This window comes from Falco naumanni, chromosome 2 (genome assembly GCF_017639655.2).
Source record: "Falco naumanni isolate bFalNau1 chromosome 2, bFalNau1.pat, whole genome shotgun sequence".
Classification (NCBI taxonomy): Eukaryota; Metazoa; Chordata; class Aves; order Falconiformes; family Falconidae; genus Falco; species Falco naumanni.
The window spans coordinates 83,867,861-83,888,643 of NC_054055.1; the positions used below are offsets into that span (position 1 = coordinate 83,867,861).

Here is a 20,783-nt window from a genome sequence, read left to right on the forward strand (position 1 = left end):
CCGCGGAGCGGGGCGCGCTGCTAATCTCCGAGCCTGGCAGGTTTCAGTCCTCAGATTACCTGCGTGTTTGGCAATTTCCGAGAGGCGCGCTGGGAGGCGGCTGCTGCCCTGGTTTGGGTACCGCGATGGCAGGGGGGGACGGCGGGGGGGGACAGGGACGCGACGTTGGGAGATGAAGTGGGAACGGGGTTTTAAATGGCATTTCTGTACGGAAAATACTTTTATTTTCCCTTGGTTTTTTGAAGCTGCTTTCGAAATGAACATTTTCTGCGATAAGAGGTGACCGATCAGAATCGCTGGGGGGAGGCTATAAGCAGACGTTTTGCCCCAGCTTACTGTTATCTTATCTTTCACACTTGCAGGGCGAAAAAGTGGCTTATCTTTATACCCACCCCCCTCTCGCCTTAATTGCTAAAAACACTGTGAAGTGTTAAGTACAGGACTAAAGAATCTCTCCGCGTGTCTGCCATGCGAGTGATGGGGGGGGGGGGATCCGAATTGAAAAATTAGGGACTTTTCTCTGGAAAAGTACACACGTATACACACCGAGAGCCTCTCCCTGCCCCCGCTCCACTGCCGCTTTGATGTTGCAGGCTCCAATTTCATATGTATGCACCCCGGCGAGCCACCCGCTGCTGCGGGCTTCCAGCCGGGGCGCAAATCCCGCTCGGCACGGCGGCGAGCCCGGGGGCCGCGCCGCGGGGCGCGGGCTCGGAGGGCGGCGGAGGCCTCCGCTGTCACCTCTGGGGCGAGTGAATAACCCCAGTGTTTATGAACCCGGGTGCAGAATTGGTATTCAGCGCCGAGCCACGGCATCGTCTCCTCGCATTCTCTCCCCACCCCCTCCGAAACAAAACACAACACAAAAACAAAACCAGAAGGAGGACGGAGGTGATTCATCGACTGTATCCAATTATTAACATACAAGCTGTAGTCTGCACAAACACACCTTCAAACCATGGCGGTTCCCCCGGCCGCCGTATTATATTTAAACCCAGGAGCGTGCTGACTGCCGTGCCTCCGCCGAGCCGCCGCTCGCTGCCGCTCCTTCCCAGGCCGCCGAGGGACGGAGACGGGGCGCAGCCGGCGCCCCCCGGGGCTGAGGGACCCCACCGGGAAAAGGGGGCGCAGCCCCCGGCTCCCGCGCATCGCCTTCAGAGGCGAAGGCTCAACCTCTCCCACACTGCTCTCCGGCCGGGCCAGGGGTTTTGTCTGGCTTCAGCCCGTCCTCGGTCTGCGCCCCCCCGCCGAGCCCCCCCCCGCGCCGCCCGCTGCCCCCCCGCCGCGCTGGGGGGAGGCGAGGAGAGCGACAACCTCGCCGGCGCTATTTTTACTCCTCTTCAGACTTGTGCGGCGCACGCCCCCTCCCCTGCAGGGCCTTGCCTAGCGGCTGCATCTCCCCGCTGGCAGGAGCGGCCGGGGCTGCCGGCGGCCCTGCTTTCACCTCCTCCTGGCCGGCCGGCCCGCCCGCCCCGCCGCCGGCAGCGCCCGGCCCCCGCGCCCGGGGCACGGGTCCGCAGCAGCGCTCTGCCCGAGGGGACGGTGCGGGGGTGGGGGGGGGGGGGGGGGACGGGACACAGGCGCGCCGCAAGCAGACAAAATGGCCGAGGTATGCAAGTGGGAGAGGTGGAGGGGGCAGCTCGCAGCTAGCTTGCCCTTATCCTGCAGCGGGCTGCCGCCCCCCTTTCTTACCCCGGGCAGGGGCCGTGCCTCCAGCCCGTCCCCCCGCGGCCGCCCCGGTGGGCTCGGCGCTGTGCCTTCCTCACCGAGCTCTGCACGGGCCGGCAAGCGCTTTCCCCGCCGCGGCGGCAGCCGGCCCCGGGCGGCGGGCGGCAGGCCGAGCTTCCCGGCTGGAGGCTGGCCGAGGCGTGCGTGTATTTGTTTGCCTGCTTGTCCCTCCCGGGCTGTCCGGTCCGAGCGGCAAACGGGGCCCGGAGGATCGCGGGCATCTCCGCTCTTCAGTGGATCGGGGAAGAGGTGCGGAGCAAAGCAAACACAACCGGAGAGATTTGTCATTCGGCTTTGTAAGAAAGATATCGGCGCTTAGTCCATGAACCGAGCGCGTCTCGGGCTCTTCTGGGGAGAGGGAGAGAAAATAATGGATCTCCTGTCAACAGAGTAGCCATGAACTACGAAGTAAAATTATAGTACTTCTGCTATGCAAAACCCCCTTGATTGCACGGGGAGTTTGCATGTCGGTGTAACAATATGCTGGCACCGTGTCAGGTCTGAAAGCGGTGCAGACCCTGTGTAACGCCAATTGAGGCTTGTCTTGTTTTGTTATTCAGATTTCTACACTTCCATTAAATTCCACTGCCTTACAATAAGCAATGATAAAGGTCTGATTTAAGACACACTCAAGCAGGGCAATTCAGAGCTTAGGACAGTGATCTGTTATTTATAGGCTTTTCCTAGCACTCATCACCAGGCTGTCTGAGCACCTCGCTCGCATTAATTCATTTTACCTTCGCAGCGCCTGTCTCCCCTCTCTCTCATTTCCCGTGCTCGGGAGACCCGCGTGCTCCGGTTGCCGTTTGGCGGGCAGGGGAGCGGCCGTGGAGGGTGCCGGGGCCCGGCCTCGCTACTCCTGTCGTTTAACCCCCAACTTTCTGAGGTGCGCGGGCCGGGGGCAGTGTGTGTGTGTGTGTTCCAATTAGAGGCGGCGCTGGAGGTAAATGAGAGCCGGCGTAAAGCCATCCCACTTGGAAGCCTCCTGCGAGAAGCCCATTCTGCCATTAACAATGGATTTGTCTTTACGAGGAGGTTAAGTACTTAGCATTATCGGAGCAGCCGTTTTTGCGAGCGCATCCTCGCCCGGCTCCGTGGCGGCAGCAGCAGCAGCGGCAGCAGCGCGGAGCCCCAAGCATCTGTGCGCGGAGCCCCCCCTCCGCTCCCGGGGAGAAAGCAGTGTGCAGCGGCCTGACCCGGGGGTCAGTTCCCTCCGGAGCGGGGGTGGTGGTGGTGGTGCTGGTATAATCCGCAAGGCAAGAGCATGCTCTGAATTTTCCGAGGTTAGCTCGGCGGTGCCTGGCTCACCCGCGGCCGGGGAAGGCGGCGCGGCGCGCAGCCGGGCCGAGCCAGGCCGCGGGAGGAGCGAACTGAAGCCCCAATGTCTTCGCCAGGAGCCGCCAGCCTCCTGCTGCAAAGCTCGGGGACCCGAGGAACAAAAAAGGCACAGAGGCAAACAAGCGCGGGTCTGTTCCTCCCCTCCACGGAGGAAACTGCGTTCACGAAGAAAGAAAGTTTAACTACGCTTAAAAATAAAAGTGGAGCGAGTTTACCCCGAGATAACTTGAAGTCATTAGTTTAAAAAAAAATAAAAACCCATCCCCAGCCACCCAGCCACACGCTGTAGGCGCACACATGTGATCCGGAGTTCGCAGCCCGGGAAAAGGGAAGTGTGCGACTTTTGTGATACAAGTGCGGGCCGATGGCATCGCGGTTCCAGACCTGCGGGGACAGACAAAGCCCGGATCAACGCAGCCAGGAAGCCGCGGCTACGGCCACCTCGCCGGGAGACACGCTAGTTCTGCTTTCCTACCGAAAGAAGCAATTTTAATGAGGTTCTCCCTAGGAAAGGGAAAAAAAACCCCAACAAACCAGCAGAGGCCTTTCCTCCAGCTGTGTGCCTGTAACTCACGTGTGTTCAGTCTAATAACTTTTAATGTCTAGCCCTAAAACATCTTTATAAAAAATAGCTTTACAGCGTAATAGGCCAGGTGTCCTTCTGCTTGTTATCGGAGATTAAAAAAACCTGTGTGAGCCTTTTCAGATGCGTGGCCCGCCGCGCCGGGATCAAACCCGGACGCTGCCCGGGGCCGTACGCCCCGTCGGCACCGCAGCCTGGCCGCCGCGCTCGGCGGCTCCCTGGGCTCCCCTGCGAGGAAGCCGAGCGGTGCGGCTGGAGTTTCGGGTTTCAGGCGGTGGATATTTCACTTCTGCTTTGAGACGGGCGAGTTTTTTAAGAGAGACGTGGCGAAAACCTAAAGCCTCGTGATGGCAGTTTAATGAAATGCTAACCCTCTGGCCGCGACCCGGGTGTGCGCGTGTGTGGGGTGTACACTGTGTCCCCCTCCCCGAGCATCTGGTGACCCCCACGTTTTTTCCAGACAAGGCTTAGATTCTCGATTATAAACTTATGGATTAGGAGGGTGGGATGTCTTTGTTAGGGACAACTTTCGGGATCTCCTGGTCTTCTATCAAGCAGTAGCGGCGGAGAGCAGGCAGGCAGCCCCGGCAGTCCTGCTCTGGCGCTGAACACTCATCGCCCTCCTTGCTGCTTGCGCGCTCTCGGCGGGGAAAGCTTTTGCAGCTCGCAGCGTCTCAGCAGCCTTTTACGTGCAGGGTCCTGAACGTGGCGATTAAAAATCCCCCCCGGGGCGAATTGTCCGTGTTAATCGCCCGGTGTTTGGCTGGCAGTCGCTCCCACACGGCGCGGCGGCGAGAAGGGCTGGATGCGGCGCCGGCGGCGCTGAGGTGGCAAAACTCCCGCTTCCCCGGGAAGGCGCCGGGCGGTGCGGGGGAGCTGCGGAGCCAAGGGCCCGCCTGGCCCTGAGGCCGGGGCCGCCCCGGGAGCCTCCGCGCCGCGGCATCCGCGGGACCAAACCCGGGAATATCGGCGGGGATGGGCGTTATGAACCTGAAATTTACGAGTGGAGCTCGCCGAGCCAAAAGTTGCCTTGCCAAAGTAAATAGATGCAGCGGATAACTATCAACCCGGAGATTAAAGGGCTCCACAACCCGGGCAGAAAACTTAAAGCAGCCGTAGAAATGCCAGAGAGGGAAACGGCGCTTCGGCTGCCATCCCACCCCGGGTTGCCACACCGCTCACACGTAGCAGAAAGCGCGTTAAGGGCTGCCAAAGCCGGCTCAGGCGAAAACGCGCTTTAATAAGGTCCCCCCCCGGCCCCCCCGCAATGCAGACGCTGACAAACGAGTGGCTTTTTTTCCATCCCGATTCAGAGCTCGGAGAAGCGGACCGGGGGAAAACGCGTATATCGGCGCGGCCGTGCCGCGGATCACGCGAAGTTGGGGGCGGCGGGTGGGCCTAGAGAGGGGCCCCGGGGCCGGGGAACCCCTCTGCGGGTGGGAGGCTGCGGGAGAAAGGGTCCATGTGCGCCGTGACCCCTGCAGGGGGTAAGGACGGCTGCAAGCCCTCGGCGGGTCCTGGGCCGGCGGGGATGCCCTTGCGTGACGGGGGGATCCCGGAGCCGGCAGGTCGGGGTGGGGGGCGCGGGCTGTACTGCGGGGGGCGTGATCCCGGGCGCCGCGGTGCGGCGGGGCGCGCGGGGGAGAGCGCTGCGAGAGGACCGGGGGCGCCCGGCGGCGGGGCCGAGGCGAGCGGGGCGGCGGGGGGTGGCAGCGCGGCGCAACCCGCCGCGGAGCCTCACAGCGGTGTCTGGCAGCGCCGCCGCCGCCGGGGTTTTGACAGCTTGGTGGAGCGGAGTGAGCGGAGCTTTATGGTAATTGCGGATCTCCACTGGCCTTCTGGGTAGCGAGCGAGGAGAGTATCAGCGGGGCGGGGGGGCGGCTTTCCTCACCCCGCCGGCCGGGGAGCGCGGAGTACCCCCGGGGCACCGCAGCTCGGCAGCGACCTGTGCCAGCCGCGGGGAGCGGGCGAGGCGAGGGGCTGGCGAGGGGCGCAAATCAATTAGTCAGGGCAAGGGGGGAGAACGGGTGCGCGGCCGGGCGAGCCCTGCCTGGCTGGTCAGGGAAACGCAGCCAGGGGAGGGGGAAACTTGCAGAGGGAAAAAGCGGTGGCGGCGCTGCTGCTGCTGCTGCCGTTGCCGCTGCTGCTGGCGGCGGCTCCCTCGGTGCAGCGCCTGCCCGGGGGGAGGGGAAGGGAGGGGAGGCGGCGGCTGGAGGAGGAGGAGGAGGAGGAGGAGGAGGAGGAGGGAGAGAGGGAGGGGGGATGCGAGGGGAGCGCAGCGTGCAGCAGACGGAGCCCGGTCTCCCAGCGGCAAGGTGAGGAAGAGCGGCTTTCCCGGCGGACTAAAGAGGGGAGGGGGGGGGGAGAGGAAGAAAAAGAGAGAGGGAGAGAGAGGAGGAGAAGAGGAGGAGGAGAATTAAATCCCCAGCCACACACACACAAAGCCGCGGCGGCCAGGGCACGGGAGACGGCGGCGCGGGCGAGATGTGGGGAGCGCCGCGCTCGCCAGCGCAGGAACTTCGCCCGGAGCAAGCCAGCAACATGGCGCTGCCAAACCAGAGCCGGCAGCCGGAATGAGCATCGCGGGCTGCCGCTCCCGCTGCTGAGCGCAGCCGAGCCGAGAAGCAAAGCCCTTCCCGCGGGCACCTGCCCCGTCGGCGCAGGCGGCGGCCGCGCTCCCGCCCCCCACAGCTCCCTGCGTTCCCGCACCCCTTCCCTGGCCCGCCCGCGCCGGGGCAAGCCGCGACACACGCACCCACGGAGAGGGGGAGGGGGCTCGGGAAACTTTTCTTGCCTCTTCTCCTCCACCCCCGACGGGGCTGCCCTTCCTGGGAGAGCAGCAGGGCGAGGCGACGGTGTAAGACCCGCGGCGCGGACCGCGCACGCCGCAGCCCCGCGACGCGGCAGGAAGGTCAGTGCTCCGCTCCGCGAACAGCTCCCGTAAGGAAGCGCCGCCGCCGGGTCCCGCGGTGACGGGGCGGCCGCGGGGCTCCCCTCGCCCCGCCGCGGGGACGGCGCCGCGGCGGCCGAAAGTTACGGCGCGGGGCAGCGGGGCTCGGGCGGGAGTGGCAGGCAGGCGGCGGCGTGGGGGAGAGGGATCTCCCGGTGCGTCTCCGGGGCTGCGGCGGCGGAGGGGAAGTTTGGAAGGCAGTTGGTTGTAAAGATGCCTGCTTGGGGCGGTGTGTTGGGGGTAGTGGGGGGGCGGGCGGCGGTGGGGGGGGGCGGGCGGCGGCGGGGGGTTGGCGGCTGCTGGTAGCGCTGTCGGCGCTCCGGTGCGCCTGTGTGTGGGGTGGTGGCGGTGTTCCCGTCGACTCCTACTTTGCGATCGGGAAGGCACCGGGGCAGCGGCGGTGCGGGGCTCCCGGGGGCCGGGGCGAGCGAGGAAAAACGCTGGCGACCCGCGGAGCGGGGACGGCTCCCGCGCCGGGCGGGCCGGGCCGGGCCCCGCGCTCCCCGCCGAGAGCAACGGGCGGTGCGGGGGCGGCGGACAGGTGAGCGGCGGGGAGAGCCCGCTGCAGGCTGCCTTCCCCTGGCCGGGAGAGCCCGGGTGCCGCTCCCCCCCTTCCCTCCGCCCCGGCGGGGCGGGCGCCGCCGCGCACGTGGGGCAGGGCGGCCCGGGGCTTTCCCGTGCGCGGAGCTGTGCTGGCGTGAGGTCCGGCGTGACACGGAAGTTTAGTCAGCCCTAAAATGTAGTTTGGAGTTGAGAGACCGACCCGGAGGGAGGATTGGGGCTTGCCATCAAAGGGCCGGCCGGAGGGGGACGGCCAGGCAGGGAGGCAGCGGAGGCTGCTTTGTGAAGCCGGGGCCAAGTGGGGCGGCTCTGCGCAGCATATGAGGCATGCATTTGATGTTCGCGGAGCGAGTCCGGGGGCGAGGGCTGCGGAGCGTTCACGTTCCTCTTTTCTTTCTCGATGTGTGCGTGTGCGTGTGTGTTTTTTTCCCTCCCTCTCTCTCGTTTCCGCGATGTCTGTCGGATCCTGGGTTTGGTGATCGCGGAGGGGGCGAGGGGGAGGCGAAGAGCACCTCCCCCGAGGGGAAAAAAAAAAACAAAAAAACCCCAGACTGTAGTGAGCTGTGTAAAACTGACAAAGTGTGGGTACTGGCTTTAATGGTATCGCTTCGGAGCTCGTCGCAGCATAAATTCCCACTAATGAATCTTTTCCAGAAACTCCGTTCATTGCTTTCATGTACTCTTTGGAGCCTGCAGCTTTTGTATCCGTGTTTGTATTAAAAAAAAAAGGGGGGGGGGGGGGGGAGGGGGAAGCCCAGCCCGCACAACGTAGCCAAGCTCGGATTTTCCAAAGGTTTCTGTTAACTTTTTTTCCCCCGCCCCCTCCCCGTGGCCCTACCGCGGGGGGCAGCCGGGGAGAGCCGTGCCCCGCCAGGGTCGCTCGGGAACAAAGCTGGGGGCGAGAGGGGGCGGGCGGTGCGAGGTCTCTGCCCCCGTGGCTGCGTCCGCAACCCCCCGCCGGTATCTCCGCCGCACCCGGGTCGCCGCCGCCCGCGCTGCCCCCTCCCAGCCCGCGCTGCCCCCGCAGCTTTGTGCGCGCCGCTGCCCGCCGCGCCGCTCCTCGGGGCCACCGGTCTCGCCTACTCTCGTCCCCGAGGCTGGTGCTTGCCTATCTGACTGGAGCCCGGTGCCGTCGCGCTTGCGACACATCGTTCATTTCCTTTCGGTTCTGCTGTCGGAGCCTCTGGGTGGGTTTTTTTTTCCTTCCCTTTTTTTTTTTTTTCTTCCCTTCCCGAGAGGTAGCCAGCGCAGCGCTCACCCTAATTGCTTTTAGGAGGATTAGGAGCAAATTCCACCCCCCCCCGCCCCCCCGCCTGGCCGCCTCCCCCTCCCCGGGTTGCCTTCGCGCGCCGGGGTTGCAGTTTATCCCTGGTGCAGTTCTTTGAATTGCTGTCACAAATAGGTGACTCAGAGTTAATTAGGAAGTATGCACCGGATCAATGGGCTGCACAGCTCATTAGTTATTCCCCAGCCTTTTGCAGCGTTGGACCTCCGGCTCCTTACCCCGTATACCTCTTTAATACGCAACCTGGAGGGCTGGCAGGGACCAGGGAGCACTTCGGGTGAGGGGGGCTGGGTGCGAAGAGGGCGTGATGAATACGGACATTGAAGTTTCCAGGTTGGGAGGTTGCGTGTGGATGACCGGCCGGGGTCGCCCCTTGCTCCCCCCGCCCCCCCAGCCCCTCCCGCCGTGGCTATCTAACCTGCCTCCGCGCACGGGCGTGGTGAGCCCTCGCCCGCCCCGAGGTCGGAGGGACGAGTCCGGAATGTTACCAAAAGCAAACAGGCACAAAAAAAAAAAAAAAAAAAAGAAAAGTGTGTGTGTGTGTTTATTGGAGCGTATGCTGAGAGAGCAGACAAAATCTCATTTGTCAGGCATGAAGGTGGGCTGTGTGGAAGGCTATAAATATACCAGGGAGGATGGTACCGCGGTCACTTTTCTGTTCTTCGCCATTTCTAAGGTGAGTGGCGGAGGCTGAGGGACCGGGCAGGGGCTTCTCCTGGTATTGTTTGTCCGTCTGTGATAGATCGGTCTAGACAGCCGCTCAGGCTCCCTGCGAGCTCAGGAACCGGAGCCTGAAAGGGAGAGTGAGGGAGTCGGAGAGGAAAAGGTCACCGCGATATTTTTTCTTCTTCTTTTTTTTTTCTTCTTTTTTTTTTTTTTTCTATGGTGGCGATGGTTGTTAACCCTTAAAGCCGAGAGGGGATCGAGGCCGGCTGCTCCGGCCTGGAAAGATGCGGGAGCAGCAGCGGCCGCAGGGATGCTGCCGGAGCAGGGGGGGGCCGGTGCAGCGCGCCTCGGCCCCCCGGCGCTGCCCCGTCCATCTAACAGCTTCGTAAGAGCTGTTTCCCACAACAGGAAAAGAGTTCACCAGGCGAGCGCCAGATTATTTCGTTCCCAGGAGTTTCCTCTCTCTGGAAACTCCGAGGAGGGCCTGGAGCCGGGGTCGGGCGGCCACGGGGCCGGGGGAGCCACCGCAGCCCCTCGGGCTCGGCGGGGCCCCGGGGGTGGCCCGGCCGGGCGAGCCCCGGCGGCAGGGCGTCCCCGGCGGCTCTCCGCCTCCCCCGGCCCCGCCGTGCCCCCTCCCCCCGCCGCGGATTGCAGTGGAAGCCCCACCGCGAAGGTTCCCGGCCTTGGGGGGGGGGTGGGGGGTGTGCCAGTTCCCGCGGCCGCCTTCAGGCCCCGTCGGCGGCTCCCCGCGCCCTTGGCCGCGGTGCGCTCCCGGCGGGGCTGCTAGTGTCCCTGCGCGCAGCAGCCGGGCGGACCTGCCTCGGGGCGTCGGGGAGCCCACGGGGGCGCGCACAGCTCCTGGAGCGCGGGGGCTGGCGGCGAGCGGGGTCTGCGCTGGGGCTGGGGCGGGCCGGAGGTGATTTGCAGCCCCTGCGTGCGTGTGAGCTTCCTTTTGTACTGAGACGGCCTCGGTGGATGAGATGTGATCGTGGCGTGCAAGCCTGGGCGGTACAGATTAAAAGCAGTTAAGGCTTTAGAGCGGTAGATAAAAGCTGGTTTTGTTGGATTCGCCTGCAGCGCAGACCATTCCCATTCCTCTTTGTCTGAGCCCTGGTTCCGGGCGCTACAGCCTTATTGGAAATGCTCCCGAGCAGTCCGCGTAGTCAGGGCAGCAGGCAGCTCAGCGCTTATTTACACGTCACATCTAAATACATCTCTAATTAGATAGAAGCAACGCCGGAAATGGCAGATTTGTTGCATATCTAATAGAGACCAGTGCAAACAGACTCAGCAGGGTTTCCCTCTCTCCCCCCGCGCCCCCCCCCCCCCCCCCCCCAGCAAGACCAAGCTGGTAATCTGAGACCAAACAGAAATGACTTCTCCCATTTGAGTGCATTATGAACCACATTGGCCAATGTCTCTATTCTGATATTTAAAGTGATGCTTAGGATGTGTGAACCGAATGCCCAAATATGGACTGGGTCTTGAAACAATACTGGTGCCTTGGCTTTATTCCTGTGCTGGTGGACAATCTGGGCACTGTGTCACACACTTCACCAGAATGTGCCAGGATCTGCAGCATCTTGGGCAGTTCTAAGTCATTGTCCCTTTCCTCTCCTCTTCCCACATCCCATGATAATTCACTTTTTTAAAGGTTGATAAAGAAGCCTGGGTCCCCCTAACAGGGATGCCAGAGGTGAGGTGGCTAAGCTCCAGGGGCTCCTGTACAGTCCACACAAGCAAACTTTGGGGATCTGTGCAGCTGCGAGACTGCGCAAAGTTGTTGACATGCTTTCAGGTCTCTGTGGATAAAATGGACCCAGGCCACCACAGCCCAAAATAATGAGTGCTGTGCATACCAAAGTAGTCTTAGCAATCTGCGGCTGTCGTTTAAAAGGTCTCTCAACTTTTGACTGGTGAGTGGCCCCTGCAAAGGTGGGCAAAAGGCCTGCTCCGGCTCAGGTCATAGCTCTAGCAGCCACATTGCCCTCGGAGTAAATGTGGCTCGGAGTAAATTGGTGCTCAGTACAGAGGAGAAGCAGGCTCTGATTTCTGGACATCTTGACAAAGCTGTGGGCTCTTGCTGGGACTCTGCAGCGTAGTTGGGTTGCACAGGTGATACGCGATATGCTATCTTTCCCCTGAACACCGCAATAGATCATGTTTTAGTGCAGGCTTAGAAAGAGCAGCATGAAGCTGAGTTTAATACTTCCTCCTTAGGCTGGTGTTGTTTTAGAAATAATTGATGGCCAGAGTGGGTCTGCTGCCTTCTGTCTTGGTTTTGCAATGATTCGAGTGGCGGAGCTGAGCGGGCTGGCTGGGGGAACTGGGCTAACCCCTTGTAGCTACGCCAGCCGCTCCGGCTGGCTGCGTGTGCGTGCAGGAGGCAGCGGAGGCCGGGGCTGCAGGCAGGGGGAGTTCCCCTGGCCGTGAGCAGCTCCCGTTAATCCTCCTGTCCTTTCAGGGAACGGGCTTACAGCGGTCCCTGCTCCACAGCAGCCTTTCCCTCCGACCTGACCCGCTCAGGTCCCGAGGCTGTGGTGGGCAGGGGCGTCTCTCCTGGGGGAGTGTATCTTTTGTGGGAGTTTGTCCGGAGCAGGCAGCCAGCGATCCTTTGAATGGCCGAGCAGATGAGGTGGGGATGGAAAGGAGGAGGCCAAGAACGCGCTGCAAATGTGGGTTTAGGAAACTGCTGCTGCTTTCCAGCAGCAAATTCATTTTTCCTTGTTTGCTGGACAGCAGTTCTTGGCCAAGTGGAGATTTTTTTTCCCCTCCTCTTTCCCACTGCTGGAAAAGTTAGCGAGTGAGAACATGCTTCAGTACCTGCCTGCCTGTTTTCCGAAACTGTTGTCTAAATTATTTGGGACTCTCCCTCTGCACGGAAGCACTCTTTGCGCCCCAAACCTACCTTGTGAGCTGACAGATTTGGTGCCGTGTGATTAGACATGCAAGGAAGTCCACTTGGAGAAGATCCTGACAGCTTGAAATATAATTTGTGATCTGAAAGACAGTTTCCAGTATAATCTCATTATGCACCACAGACTCCCGGTGTTATTTTGTAGAAGGCGGACAATGATCAATTTACATTGACCTAGGGCTGGGCGAGCTTTTAGATGGTAATTGCCATATTGATTTGCATGCAAAAAAAGGACCTGCTAAAATTAAAGACCGGAAGCTAAATTAAACTAAATTTATTGTCTTGGTGCAAACTAAAAGACTTGTTAAAGTCTAAGATAGACTTGGAAAGCTATGAAATCTAGAGAAAAATGATTCTTATCCTGATGGCTCTGGAAAATGAATCTACATGACGGAGACCGGGGCTGCAAAGACCCCATTGTGAGCAGAGGCACACAAGCCGGGGCTGTTCCGTGTAAGCCCCGACTCTCTAAACAATCGGAGAATAAAATATCTCCTCTGTCCAATGGAAATCTCGGCCTGAATGTTGGGATTGTCGTGCTAAGGAAAACAAAGCTTTATTTGGATAAGACAATTAAAGTGGAAAGCGCAGAATCCACCAGCCACTCTGGGAATGGCTTGTATAAAGAGCTGAGTGTGTTCAATAGAGCACTGGGGAAAGGGGGAGGCTTGGGGCTGCGCTTTGCGGCTGAGCCTACACCGGGAAAGCCTGGCATTGTGCTTCCTCCGCCTCCTCCTCGGCCAGGAGGAGCGAGAGCACTTCCAGCCAAAAGCGCTCTCCTTTCCGCAGCTCCCGCTGACCTCGAAGCAATCTCCCACGGCTGGGAGCTGCACCGGCGCACCTCTGCGGCAGGGTTGTTCCCCATGCACCTCCAGATGGCCCATAGTGGATTGCAGTCTGCCAGCACTGCCAGCTAGCCTGTTCTTTCTCAGAGCATGCTTTGCTTCTCGTTTTCAGCTGGAGTAGCTCTTGCTTTTATCCCAGGTGTTCATTTAATGCTCAGGAATATGTCACCTAGGGGCCTTGTACATCTTTCGGTATTTGCGTATTACAAAACATTTGGGCCTGTATCCTCAGTTATAAAAGTCCAATCTTCTCCGCCATGGGAGTATTGGAGTAGTGCCTGGTACAGTTGATAGTAGAGAGAAGTATGCCTGTACTTGCACAGGCAGCAGGTCCCATGCCTGGGGCAGCCTGATGGCTGTCCTTGTGCTTGCAAGGAGCAGGGGCTGTGGGGCTGCCTGTCCTGCCCCCACTGCTGTGTTTCCCCCCATGCTCCCCGGGAGTGGGGTGGCTTTGTGGCCAGGGATCTCCTGGAGGTGGTGGGAGAGCTTTGCCAGGCTCGTTTAGCCATGTCTTGAGTATGGCATTTGTGCATGGCTGCAGGTAGAGACAGCAAAGTGAAATCAAAGCTGGAGGGGCGTATTCTCATCTCTCCTTGAAATTCACAGGGAACTTGCTAATGGCAGAAGAAGGGATGGGCTGAGCTCTTCTTTCTAGGTGTAAATTCCCTCCCTAGGCCAAACTTTCTCCATGCAAAAGCTCTTGGCTATGGAGAGATCCTACAAGGATCCCTGATCCCTGGGCAATCCCTTCTGCTCCCACGCCTCGGCATGCTGGGTTGTGCTCTAAGCCTCTCTGGCTTGCCCATAGCAGTAGGAGGCTGAGCTGGTTGTTGGGGGAAACCCTTCCCTACAGGCTGCAGTCCTCCTGGCTCACCTTGCTCTGGCCTGGTCGTGCTCCCCGTGCAGTGTTTTCCTTTCCTCCCGTTTCAGTAGTCAAGCACAAAGTGTATTAGCAAAGCCCCGTGCAGAATTAAGCAGCCCGGTGTGAAGTTATGCTGAACTCCGCCTGGAGGACTCGCCTGCCTTCCCCCCCCCCCCCCCGCAGACCTCCCGTGCTGTGCCATGCTTTGCCCTGCCAGGGCAGCCCAGGGCCAGCGGGCAGGGGTGGATGCTTCCCGGGGTCTGCACACCACAGTAGGCGAGGAAAGAAATAGCTCTGGCTAAAGTTGTGAGCAGCAGGGGAAGCCGGAACAATACTTGCAGGCAGGAAGTGATCTCCCAGGGTAAACGTTTTAATGGAAGTGTAACCTGGCATTGCACAAAAACCCAACCTAGGGCGGCTGCTGCCAGCTGGGGAGGATGCAGGGCTCAGGGAGATGCGTGGGAGGCTGTGCCGTGCAGTGCTGCGCCAGGGGCGCCCACAGCGGAGCCATGCGTGCAGAGCTGGGGGCGGCTGCAGCGCAGCCTGCCCTGAGCAGGTGGCTGAAGGTTGTCTTATTTTAGCTACAGAAATATCTCTCTAGATCCATTACTGCAAGATCTCGTTTGCAATAAACTGTATTGGCTCTTGTCTTTATACAAATTGCTGGTATGAAAGAAAACCCAGCCTATATATGCATGGAGGCAAGCATGAGCTAGTGAGATCAGGTTTCCTACTGAGCTCCCGGAGGAGAAGTCAGCATTTGATTGAAGCTACACTTGGTTCTTGGTTCCCAGGGGACAGCAGCCCTGAAACACGAGAGCCCTCCCTCCTTTTTTCCCCCCTTCTCTCTCTTCTTCCTCCTAAAAGCCTTTGTGCTGAAAGAGCCTCAGTAGGCACGAATCGCTGGTCTCTCACAAGAGTGTGTTGCAGCCTTTGCTGACATTGTTGTGTTAACGGTGGTTTTTACCAGGCCAGCAGATTTCTAGCTACGTATAAGGCAATGAGTAGTCGATGATACTGACCTGTGAGTACATACTGGAATCATTTGTCGGTGAATCCGATTTGGAAGTCGATTGGAGCCGTATCATGGTGTGAAGCACCTTACTTGCCTGGGGAGCACTGCCCGTTGGCAGGAGGCAGGCCGAGATGTGCTTCCAATAAAATCAGCTGTTTCCCCTTGCTGGTGCCGACTCCCAGACTGCATCTAAGCACCTAGAAAGTGCGCTTCCAGCTCCTGTGGCCTCCTCAAGAGTTCGTTTGTACACAGATCTTGGAGGAAGTTGCTGTGTTGTGCCTTTCCCTTGGAGGTGCATGATTTGGGTGGTGCTAGGCATTATTTGGGTAGTGCTGGGCAAGGAAAGGTTTCCTCGAGTTGATTTATTTTTCCCTTGCTTCTGTTCAGTAAATTCCACATCTCCTCTTAAGTTTGCCGCTGAAACAAAAATAATTAAGGGCAGGGAAGGGGGTTCGGGGATTTACACCCAAATTCCAGCTGTGCCCAACAAAAGGCCGGCTGAGGGTGTGCAGTACACTCCTTTGCTGCCAGCTGGTTGTACAGCGAGTGAAGTCGGACTCGTGTTTTAGGTTATTGGGGTTTTTCTTCCTTTTTCTTTCCTTACGGGGGGAAAGGGCTGAAGGCTGGAAACGCGTCCCTGCCGGCCGGCTGCTCGCGGGCTGCCAGCGGCGGGGTCAGCGGCCGGGGCAAGGCCAGCCGCGGCGAGGGGCCCCTCGGCGGGAGGTTCGCTGCGATAAGAGGTCGGGCGCCGGTGCCGCCGGCCCGGCGGGGCGCGGGGCAGGGGGGGCGGGGAGCCCGGGCTGCTCGGGGCCGCGCCGCGGGGGCGAGCTCGCCGTGTGCTGCGGAGCGCTGCGGCGCTGCGAGCGCGGCCCCCCTGCTGCTGCGGGGCTCCCCCCTCGCCCTTGCCAAAAGCCAAGCCGAGAGCGGAGCTCAACTTCTGATAAGGCTTTTCGTCGAGCGGGAGTGCGGGCTGGAAGCCCCTCTCCGCTGTGGGGCGTAGAGCCCGGGACCCCGCCAGCATCGGACTGGCGGAGCAACACCCCCGGCCCGGCCCGGCCCGGCCCGGCCCGGCCCGGCCCGGCCCGGCGGAGCCCCCCAGAGCAGCGCGGCTCGGCCTGACCAACCGCCGGGAACATGCACGTTTCTGGGCGGGGGGGCGGGGGGAGGTGGGTAGAGGGTGTTCCTTGTTTCGAGTAAACCAGCTGCAGTAGTTGATGGTAGAGCAATGAAGGCAGACACAATGCTGCTGTTGTTGGTTTGATCTCTAACTGGGGATTGTTAGTCTGGATTTAACTCTGTTCGGGGGGTGGGGTGGGGGGGGGTGGCGAAGGCTGTTTACAGCCAGTGCAAATAATGTGACAGCTGTTGGAGCGCGAAGAGCCTGCGCCTTGCCGGCACTCGCACACAAAAGCTCTCGCTGCGGCCGGAGCAGCCCCGGGGCCGCCCCGCCGCTCCCGGAGGCACCGCCCGCCGCTGCGGGGCCCGGCGGGCACCCCGGGCGGCAGCAGGGCGCCGAGCCTTGCTCCCCTGCCGCCGGCGTCGCTAAAGCAAACGCCGCTGGGCGGGGAGAAGCCGCTCCCCCGCTTCTCCACCCCCTTCCCCCCCCCCCCCCCCCCCCCCCCCAGCCTCTTGATTTACAAGCGCAGGGAGGCTACGGGGAGAGCGGGCGGCTCCGCGCCCGACCCCGGCAGGCTTCGGCGCTGGGAAATTTCGGCGCTGGGAAATTCTCCCGGCGGCGGCCCCGGCGACTTGAGGGAGCGGCGGGCGAGGAGTCCCGGCAGCCCTGTGGGAGGAGAGGGCAGCCCCGGTCCGAGCCGCTGCGGACCTCGGGCAGGGCACGGTGCGGCGGCTGGCAGCGCGGGTTTGCCTCCCGAGCACGTGTTGGCAGCGGAGAAGTTGCTGCCTCTGGAGCGGGCAGCCCCTGATAGATAACCTGGACGTGCAGGGACCCCTTGAATAGGTCCTCGGTGAAAATCTCCTCCTGCATAAATAGCCCGAGTAGCTATTTTCTCCTCAAAGCTTCTGCATCTAAGCTCCTCGGTTTGCCTTTTTAAGCATAGAATATAAAATGCTGCCTGTTCTTGAAGTTTGCTCTGGTACCCAAAGTGATCTCCCAGCCTCTTCAGAAGAGCCTCTGGAAAGTCGAGGGAACTTGGAGAACTGGGTTCCGGCCTATATTTGTACCTGACATAGTTTTGCTACCTACAAGAATCACTGTTTTATATAGTAAGTGACCTCCACATACTATTGTCTTTTTGACGAGGCGGCTCTGGGGTGGAAAGCAGGTAGGAGGGAGAGATGCTTATTTCCTCCCCCACACCCTTGTCATTTTGGTCGATGGGTTGGCTTTATCTGTTTCTCTCCAGTCTATTCTTTTTCTCTCTTTTGGCCTTGACGGTCCCCTTGGTCCTTTATGGATTACGCTGTGCTATTAGTGGCAAAAGTGCACCAGTAGTCATTCAACAATTTTAGCATCAATTCCTATAAACTGGTGTTTTATATGACGTGCCATTTTCCTGCAAGAATACTGCTTGCGAAACTAGTTTCGCCTTGGAGCAAAGGCGGAAAGATAAACAAGCCCGCATAGCCAAAACACTGGCAATCTCAGCCTCCTTCCAAATCTTTTAAAGTCACGGAGTAATATTTTCAGGATTATGCTGCTGCCTCTGAGGAGGGAATGTCGCTGGCGTTAAAAAAATAAAAAAAAGCGCTAATGCAAATTAGAGAAAAATAATTTTCTTTCAGCGATATGCAATGTATTAGTCACTTGTTATCATGCTTAGAGGCAGACCTCATTTGCGCGTCTGCCAACTCGTTCACATCTGCTCAGAGCTGTTCAGGGCATTTTAACCTTGGCGGTGTCGTGTCGTAGTCCCACGGATCAAGAACGAGTAATTAAAGCTCTAAGCAGCAGCAAAAAATTCATAGCCGCCCATCTGCATCGCAGTTGATTCGCTGCTTTGTTTCCGTGCGGAGCGCCGGGATGGGAAGGCAGGGCCGGCGGGGGCCTCCGCGCTGCCCTCTCCGGCGGGGCATCGCCGCCACCGGCAACTTTATTTCCTTTTTCTTTCTCTTTCTCTTTCCTTTCTTTTTCTTTTTTCCTTTTTAAATTCTTGACGGAAGAAAACCGACCGTTGTTGTTGCGTTTCCTTTCCCCCCGCAGTGTTTTCTGCACGCCGAGACGGGCGGTGCACAGCGCAGGCTGTGTCCGCCCTGGACGTGCGTTTCTTCTAAAGGTCTGGGGAAGGTGATGCGAGGCAGGGGTACTGGCTTGTGGAGATGTTTGTCGAGGTGCTTGTATTAATGCTTTTGTAACCGAGGGCTCGCCAGCGCTTTTCAGAAGTGCTCGGGAAAGCGTTTCCCGTCAAGAAGAAACGTTAGCGCTTTAAGCCCAACATAAACTTTAGGGCGAGGCTAATTTTTATGCATTGTTTAGCAGAAACCGAGCTGTTTATTTGTTTGTTGTTGGGAGGAGGAGGGGGGAAAAACCAAACCCGGGGAGAAATCAGCCCCAACTTCCCAGGCACTTTTTCTTGCATGAGGCCGCCGACGGTCCCCGTGCACCGGGGGCCGGCCCCGGCGCGGCCGTGCAGACAAAGCCCTGCGGGGAGCGGGAGGCTTTCAGGCCGGCCGCGCTAGGTAAAACGAGAGATGGAGGCACCTAAGTTTAATATTTCGCTGTTGTGCGCCGGCCATTTGCTGCATGAGGCACGGAGACGCCGTCCCCGCTGGGGCTGCGGGGCTGCGACGGGGCGGGGGGGGAGCGGGTGGGGGGAGCGGAGGGAGCCGCTCCCCATCTATCAGCCCCTCGAAGCTGTTGCTCCGTAAATGAGGGAACCACAGGCCCTGTCAGCCGCAATTACGCAAAATGAAGTCGTCCGTGATCAATATCTCCCAACGTCCCCGACGGATGCGTGGGGGGGCCGCCCCCGCCCGGCGTGCCGCGGCGGCTCCGCGCCGGGGAGCGGTGCGCCGGGGTGGCCGGAGGGAAACCAAGGGCGTACGTCCCATTAATCACCCCACCCCCCGGGGGTGCGGCGGGCGCAGGGGGAAGGAAACGGGGGCCGTGCTCCGGTATTTCTGCAAGGATAACGCTGCGGAAGTGAGCGCAGGCTTTCGCCCAACTCTCGCAGGAGCGCAGGGACTTATGTATTCAATGTGTGTGTGGGGTGTCTCCCCCCTAGTCCCCTAAGTCTCCCGAGCTATCAGAGGGGGAGGGGGCACGGCAGGGCTCGGCGGAGCCCGGTGAATGGCGAGCCCGTGGCGCTGTGCTCGCCCAGCCTCCCGCGGCCGAACAATGGGGGACGGGCGGGGGGAAGGGGCTGGCTTGGTGGTATTTTTCTTTTTATTTTTTTTTCCTTTCTCCACCCCCCCCCCCCTTTTCTTTCTATCCCCCTCCTGAAAAGCAAAAGCCATACGGAATAAAGGCAACAATGAAGTGCTCCCGGGATGCCGAGTGCGAGGCGGGTTAATGGGGTGGGGGCGCGCAGGCCTGCGCTCTCCCTTCTCCGCGCCGGGAATGCGGCCTTAAATTACCTGAAATGCACATTTCTGCCCGGCCCGCGGTGCGTGGGTGTGCGTGCGTGCGTGTGTGTGTGTGTCCCTCTCCCGCTGCTGCCGCTGCTCCTCCTTCGCAGCCCGGGCTCGGCTGCTGCCTGTTGTCTCTGGCAGCAGCAGCGGAAACCTCGCTCCTGTGCGTGTGTGTGCGAGTGTGTGTGTGGGTGAGTGTGTGTGTGTCTCTAAAATGGCGCGGATGGCCTGGGGAGGGAGATGCCGCGGAGGGTGGGCGAGGGAGGGAGGCCGGGCTCTCGCCGGGGGGGCCCAGTCTACGCGGGGGCCCGGGGGTTTCAGCGGGAGAGCCGGTTTGCGGCTCCCTGCTCTACCGCCTCCTGCAGCCGCGTTCACGACACGGCCGGAGCGGCGGCAGGCTGGACCGCCGGGCTGCCCGGTGCGGCGTGCAGGGGAGGAAACCCCCGCCCCCGGCCAAGAGAGCAGCCTGCTCGCCGCGGCGTGCGCGGGGGGGACACGGAGGCATCGCCCGGGCGGGGGCGCGGGGGGGCGGGCAGCGGTGCGGGGCGGACGGTGCTGCGGACGGGGTCGGTGTTTCCCGCGAATCTCCGGGAAATCCTTCATGCGGCGATACCTCAAGTTGGGTACCAGTCACCTCGCCTCCCCACGGCGTGTGTGTGTGTGTGAGCCTTTGCAGCCTCTCCTCTGTCGCACCCCTTCGATGCGTTTTAAGGGGGATGGGGGGTGGGTGGAGGGTGGAATGGGAGCGAGAGCCCCCGCCCTGCAGATGCTCCGAAACCTTCAGGTGTGGGCATCGCTCGTTGCCGGGGCAGCCTGGGCCCCCCCGGGCCGCCCTGAGGAGGCTGTGTCGGGGCCCCCGGGACTTCCCACGGGGCTCCGCGGCAGGCAGTGCCGTGTGGGCTCCGGGGAAGGCGGCCAGGGTTATTTGAAGGATCGCCAGCCATTTTAACTTTCCCTTATTGGCCTCCTCCCCCGCCCCCTTCCCCAGTTCCTAGGCTTATCATTAATTGAAAACTTTTTTTTTTTTATCCCTTTTTGGCTGCCGCCGGCGCTGAGAGCGATGCAATGATTCGCCTCGCAGCATATGGGAAAGGGGCAAAGCTCCGCTGCCGCTACGGCGCAGCGACTGTTTGTGCAGGGTCCAAGGCGTGACAGGCGGCGCGGGGGGGCGGGGGCCGGGGTCGCTTCCACCTCGGGCCGCCTGTGCCGGGGGGCCGCCCCAGCCGGAGCCCCGCTGCGGGCGGAGGGGAGTTCTCCGCCCGGCTCCGGGCGCAGCGCGGCGGCCAGCCCGGGGCGGCGGTGCCCGGCGGCCGGGGGGATGGATGCCCCGCCGGCGCTGGTGCTGGCTTGGCGGTCCCGGCTGCCCTCCGTCAGCTTCGCCGCGCCGTGTTTACACGGCACAAAGTCCCGGTCGCCGTTCGGCACGTGACGGGGTGGGAGCCGCGGAATGGGGGGGACGACGGGGGACGGGACGACGACGACGACGACGACGGGGGTGGCTGC

General features: G+C 61.0%; 1 protein-coding gene across 10 annotated transcripts in view; it reads left to right on the forward strand.

Annotated features, from left to right (window-relative positions):
- The window catches only part of BCOR (BCL6 corepressor), a 79,619-nt gene that overhangs the window by 14,355 nt on the left and 44,481 nt on the right, over positions 1-20,783 (forward strand). For 2 of the 10 annotated variants that reach the window (XM_040585321.1, XM_040585320.1), the window contains exon 1: positions 5,998-6,560. The exons of 6 other annotated variants lie outside the window; for them this stretch is intronic. The gene's annotated coding sequence lies outside the window, so the exon portion shown is untranslated. Of the gene's footprint in view, positions 1-5,906; positions 5,965-5,997; positions 6,561-20,783 lie in introns of those variants that run through there. 2 more of the 10 variants (XM_040585322.1, XM_040585323.1) reach the window with 2 other exon arrangements.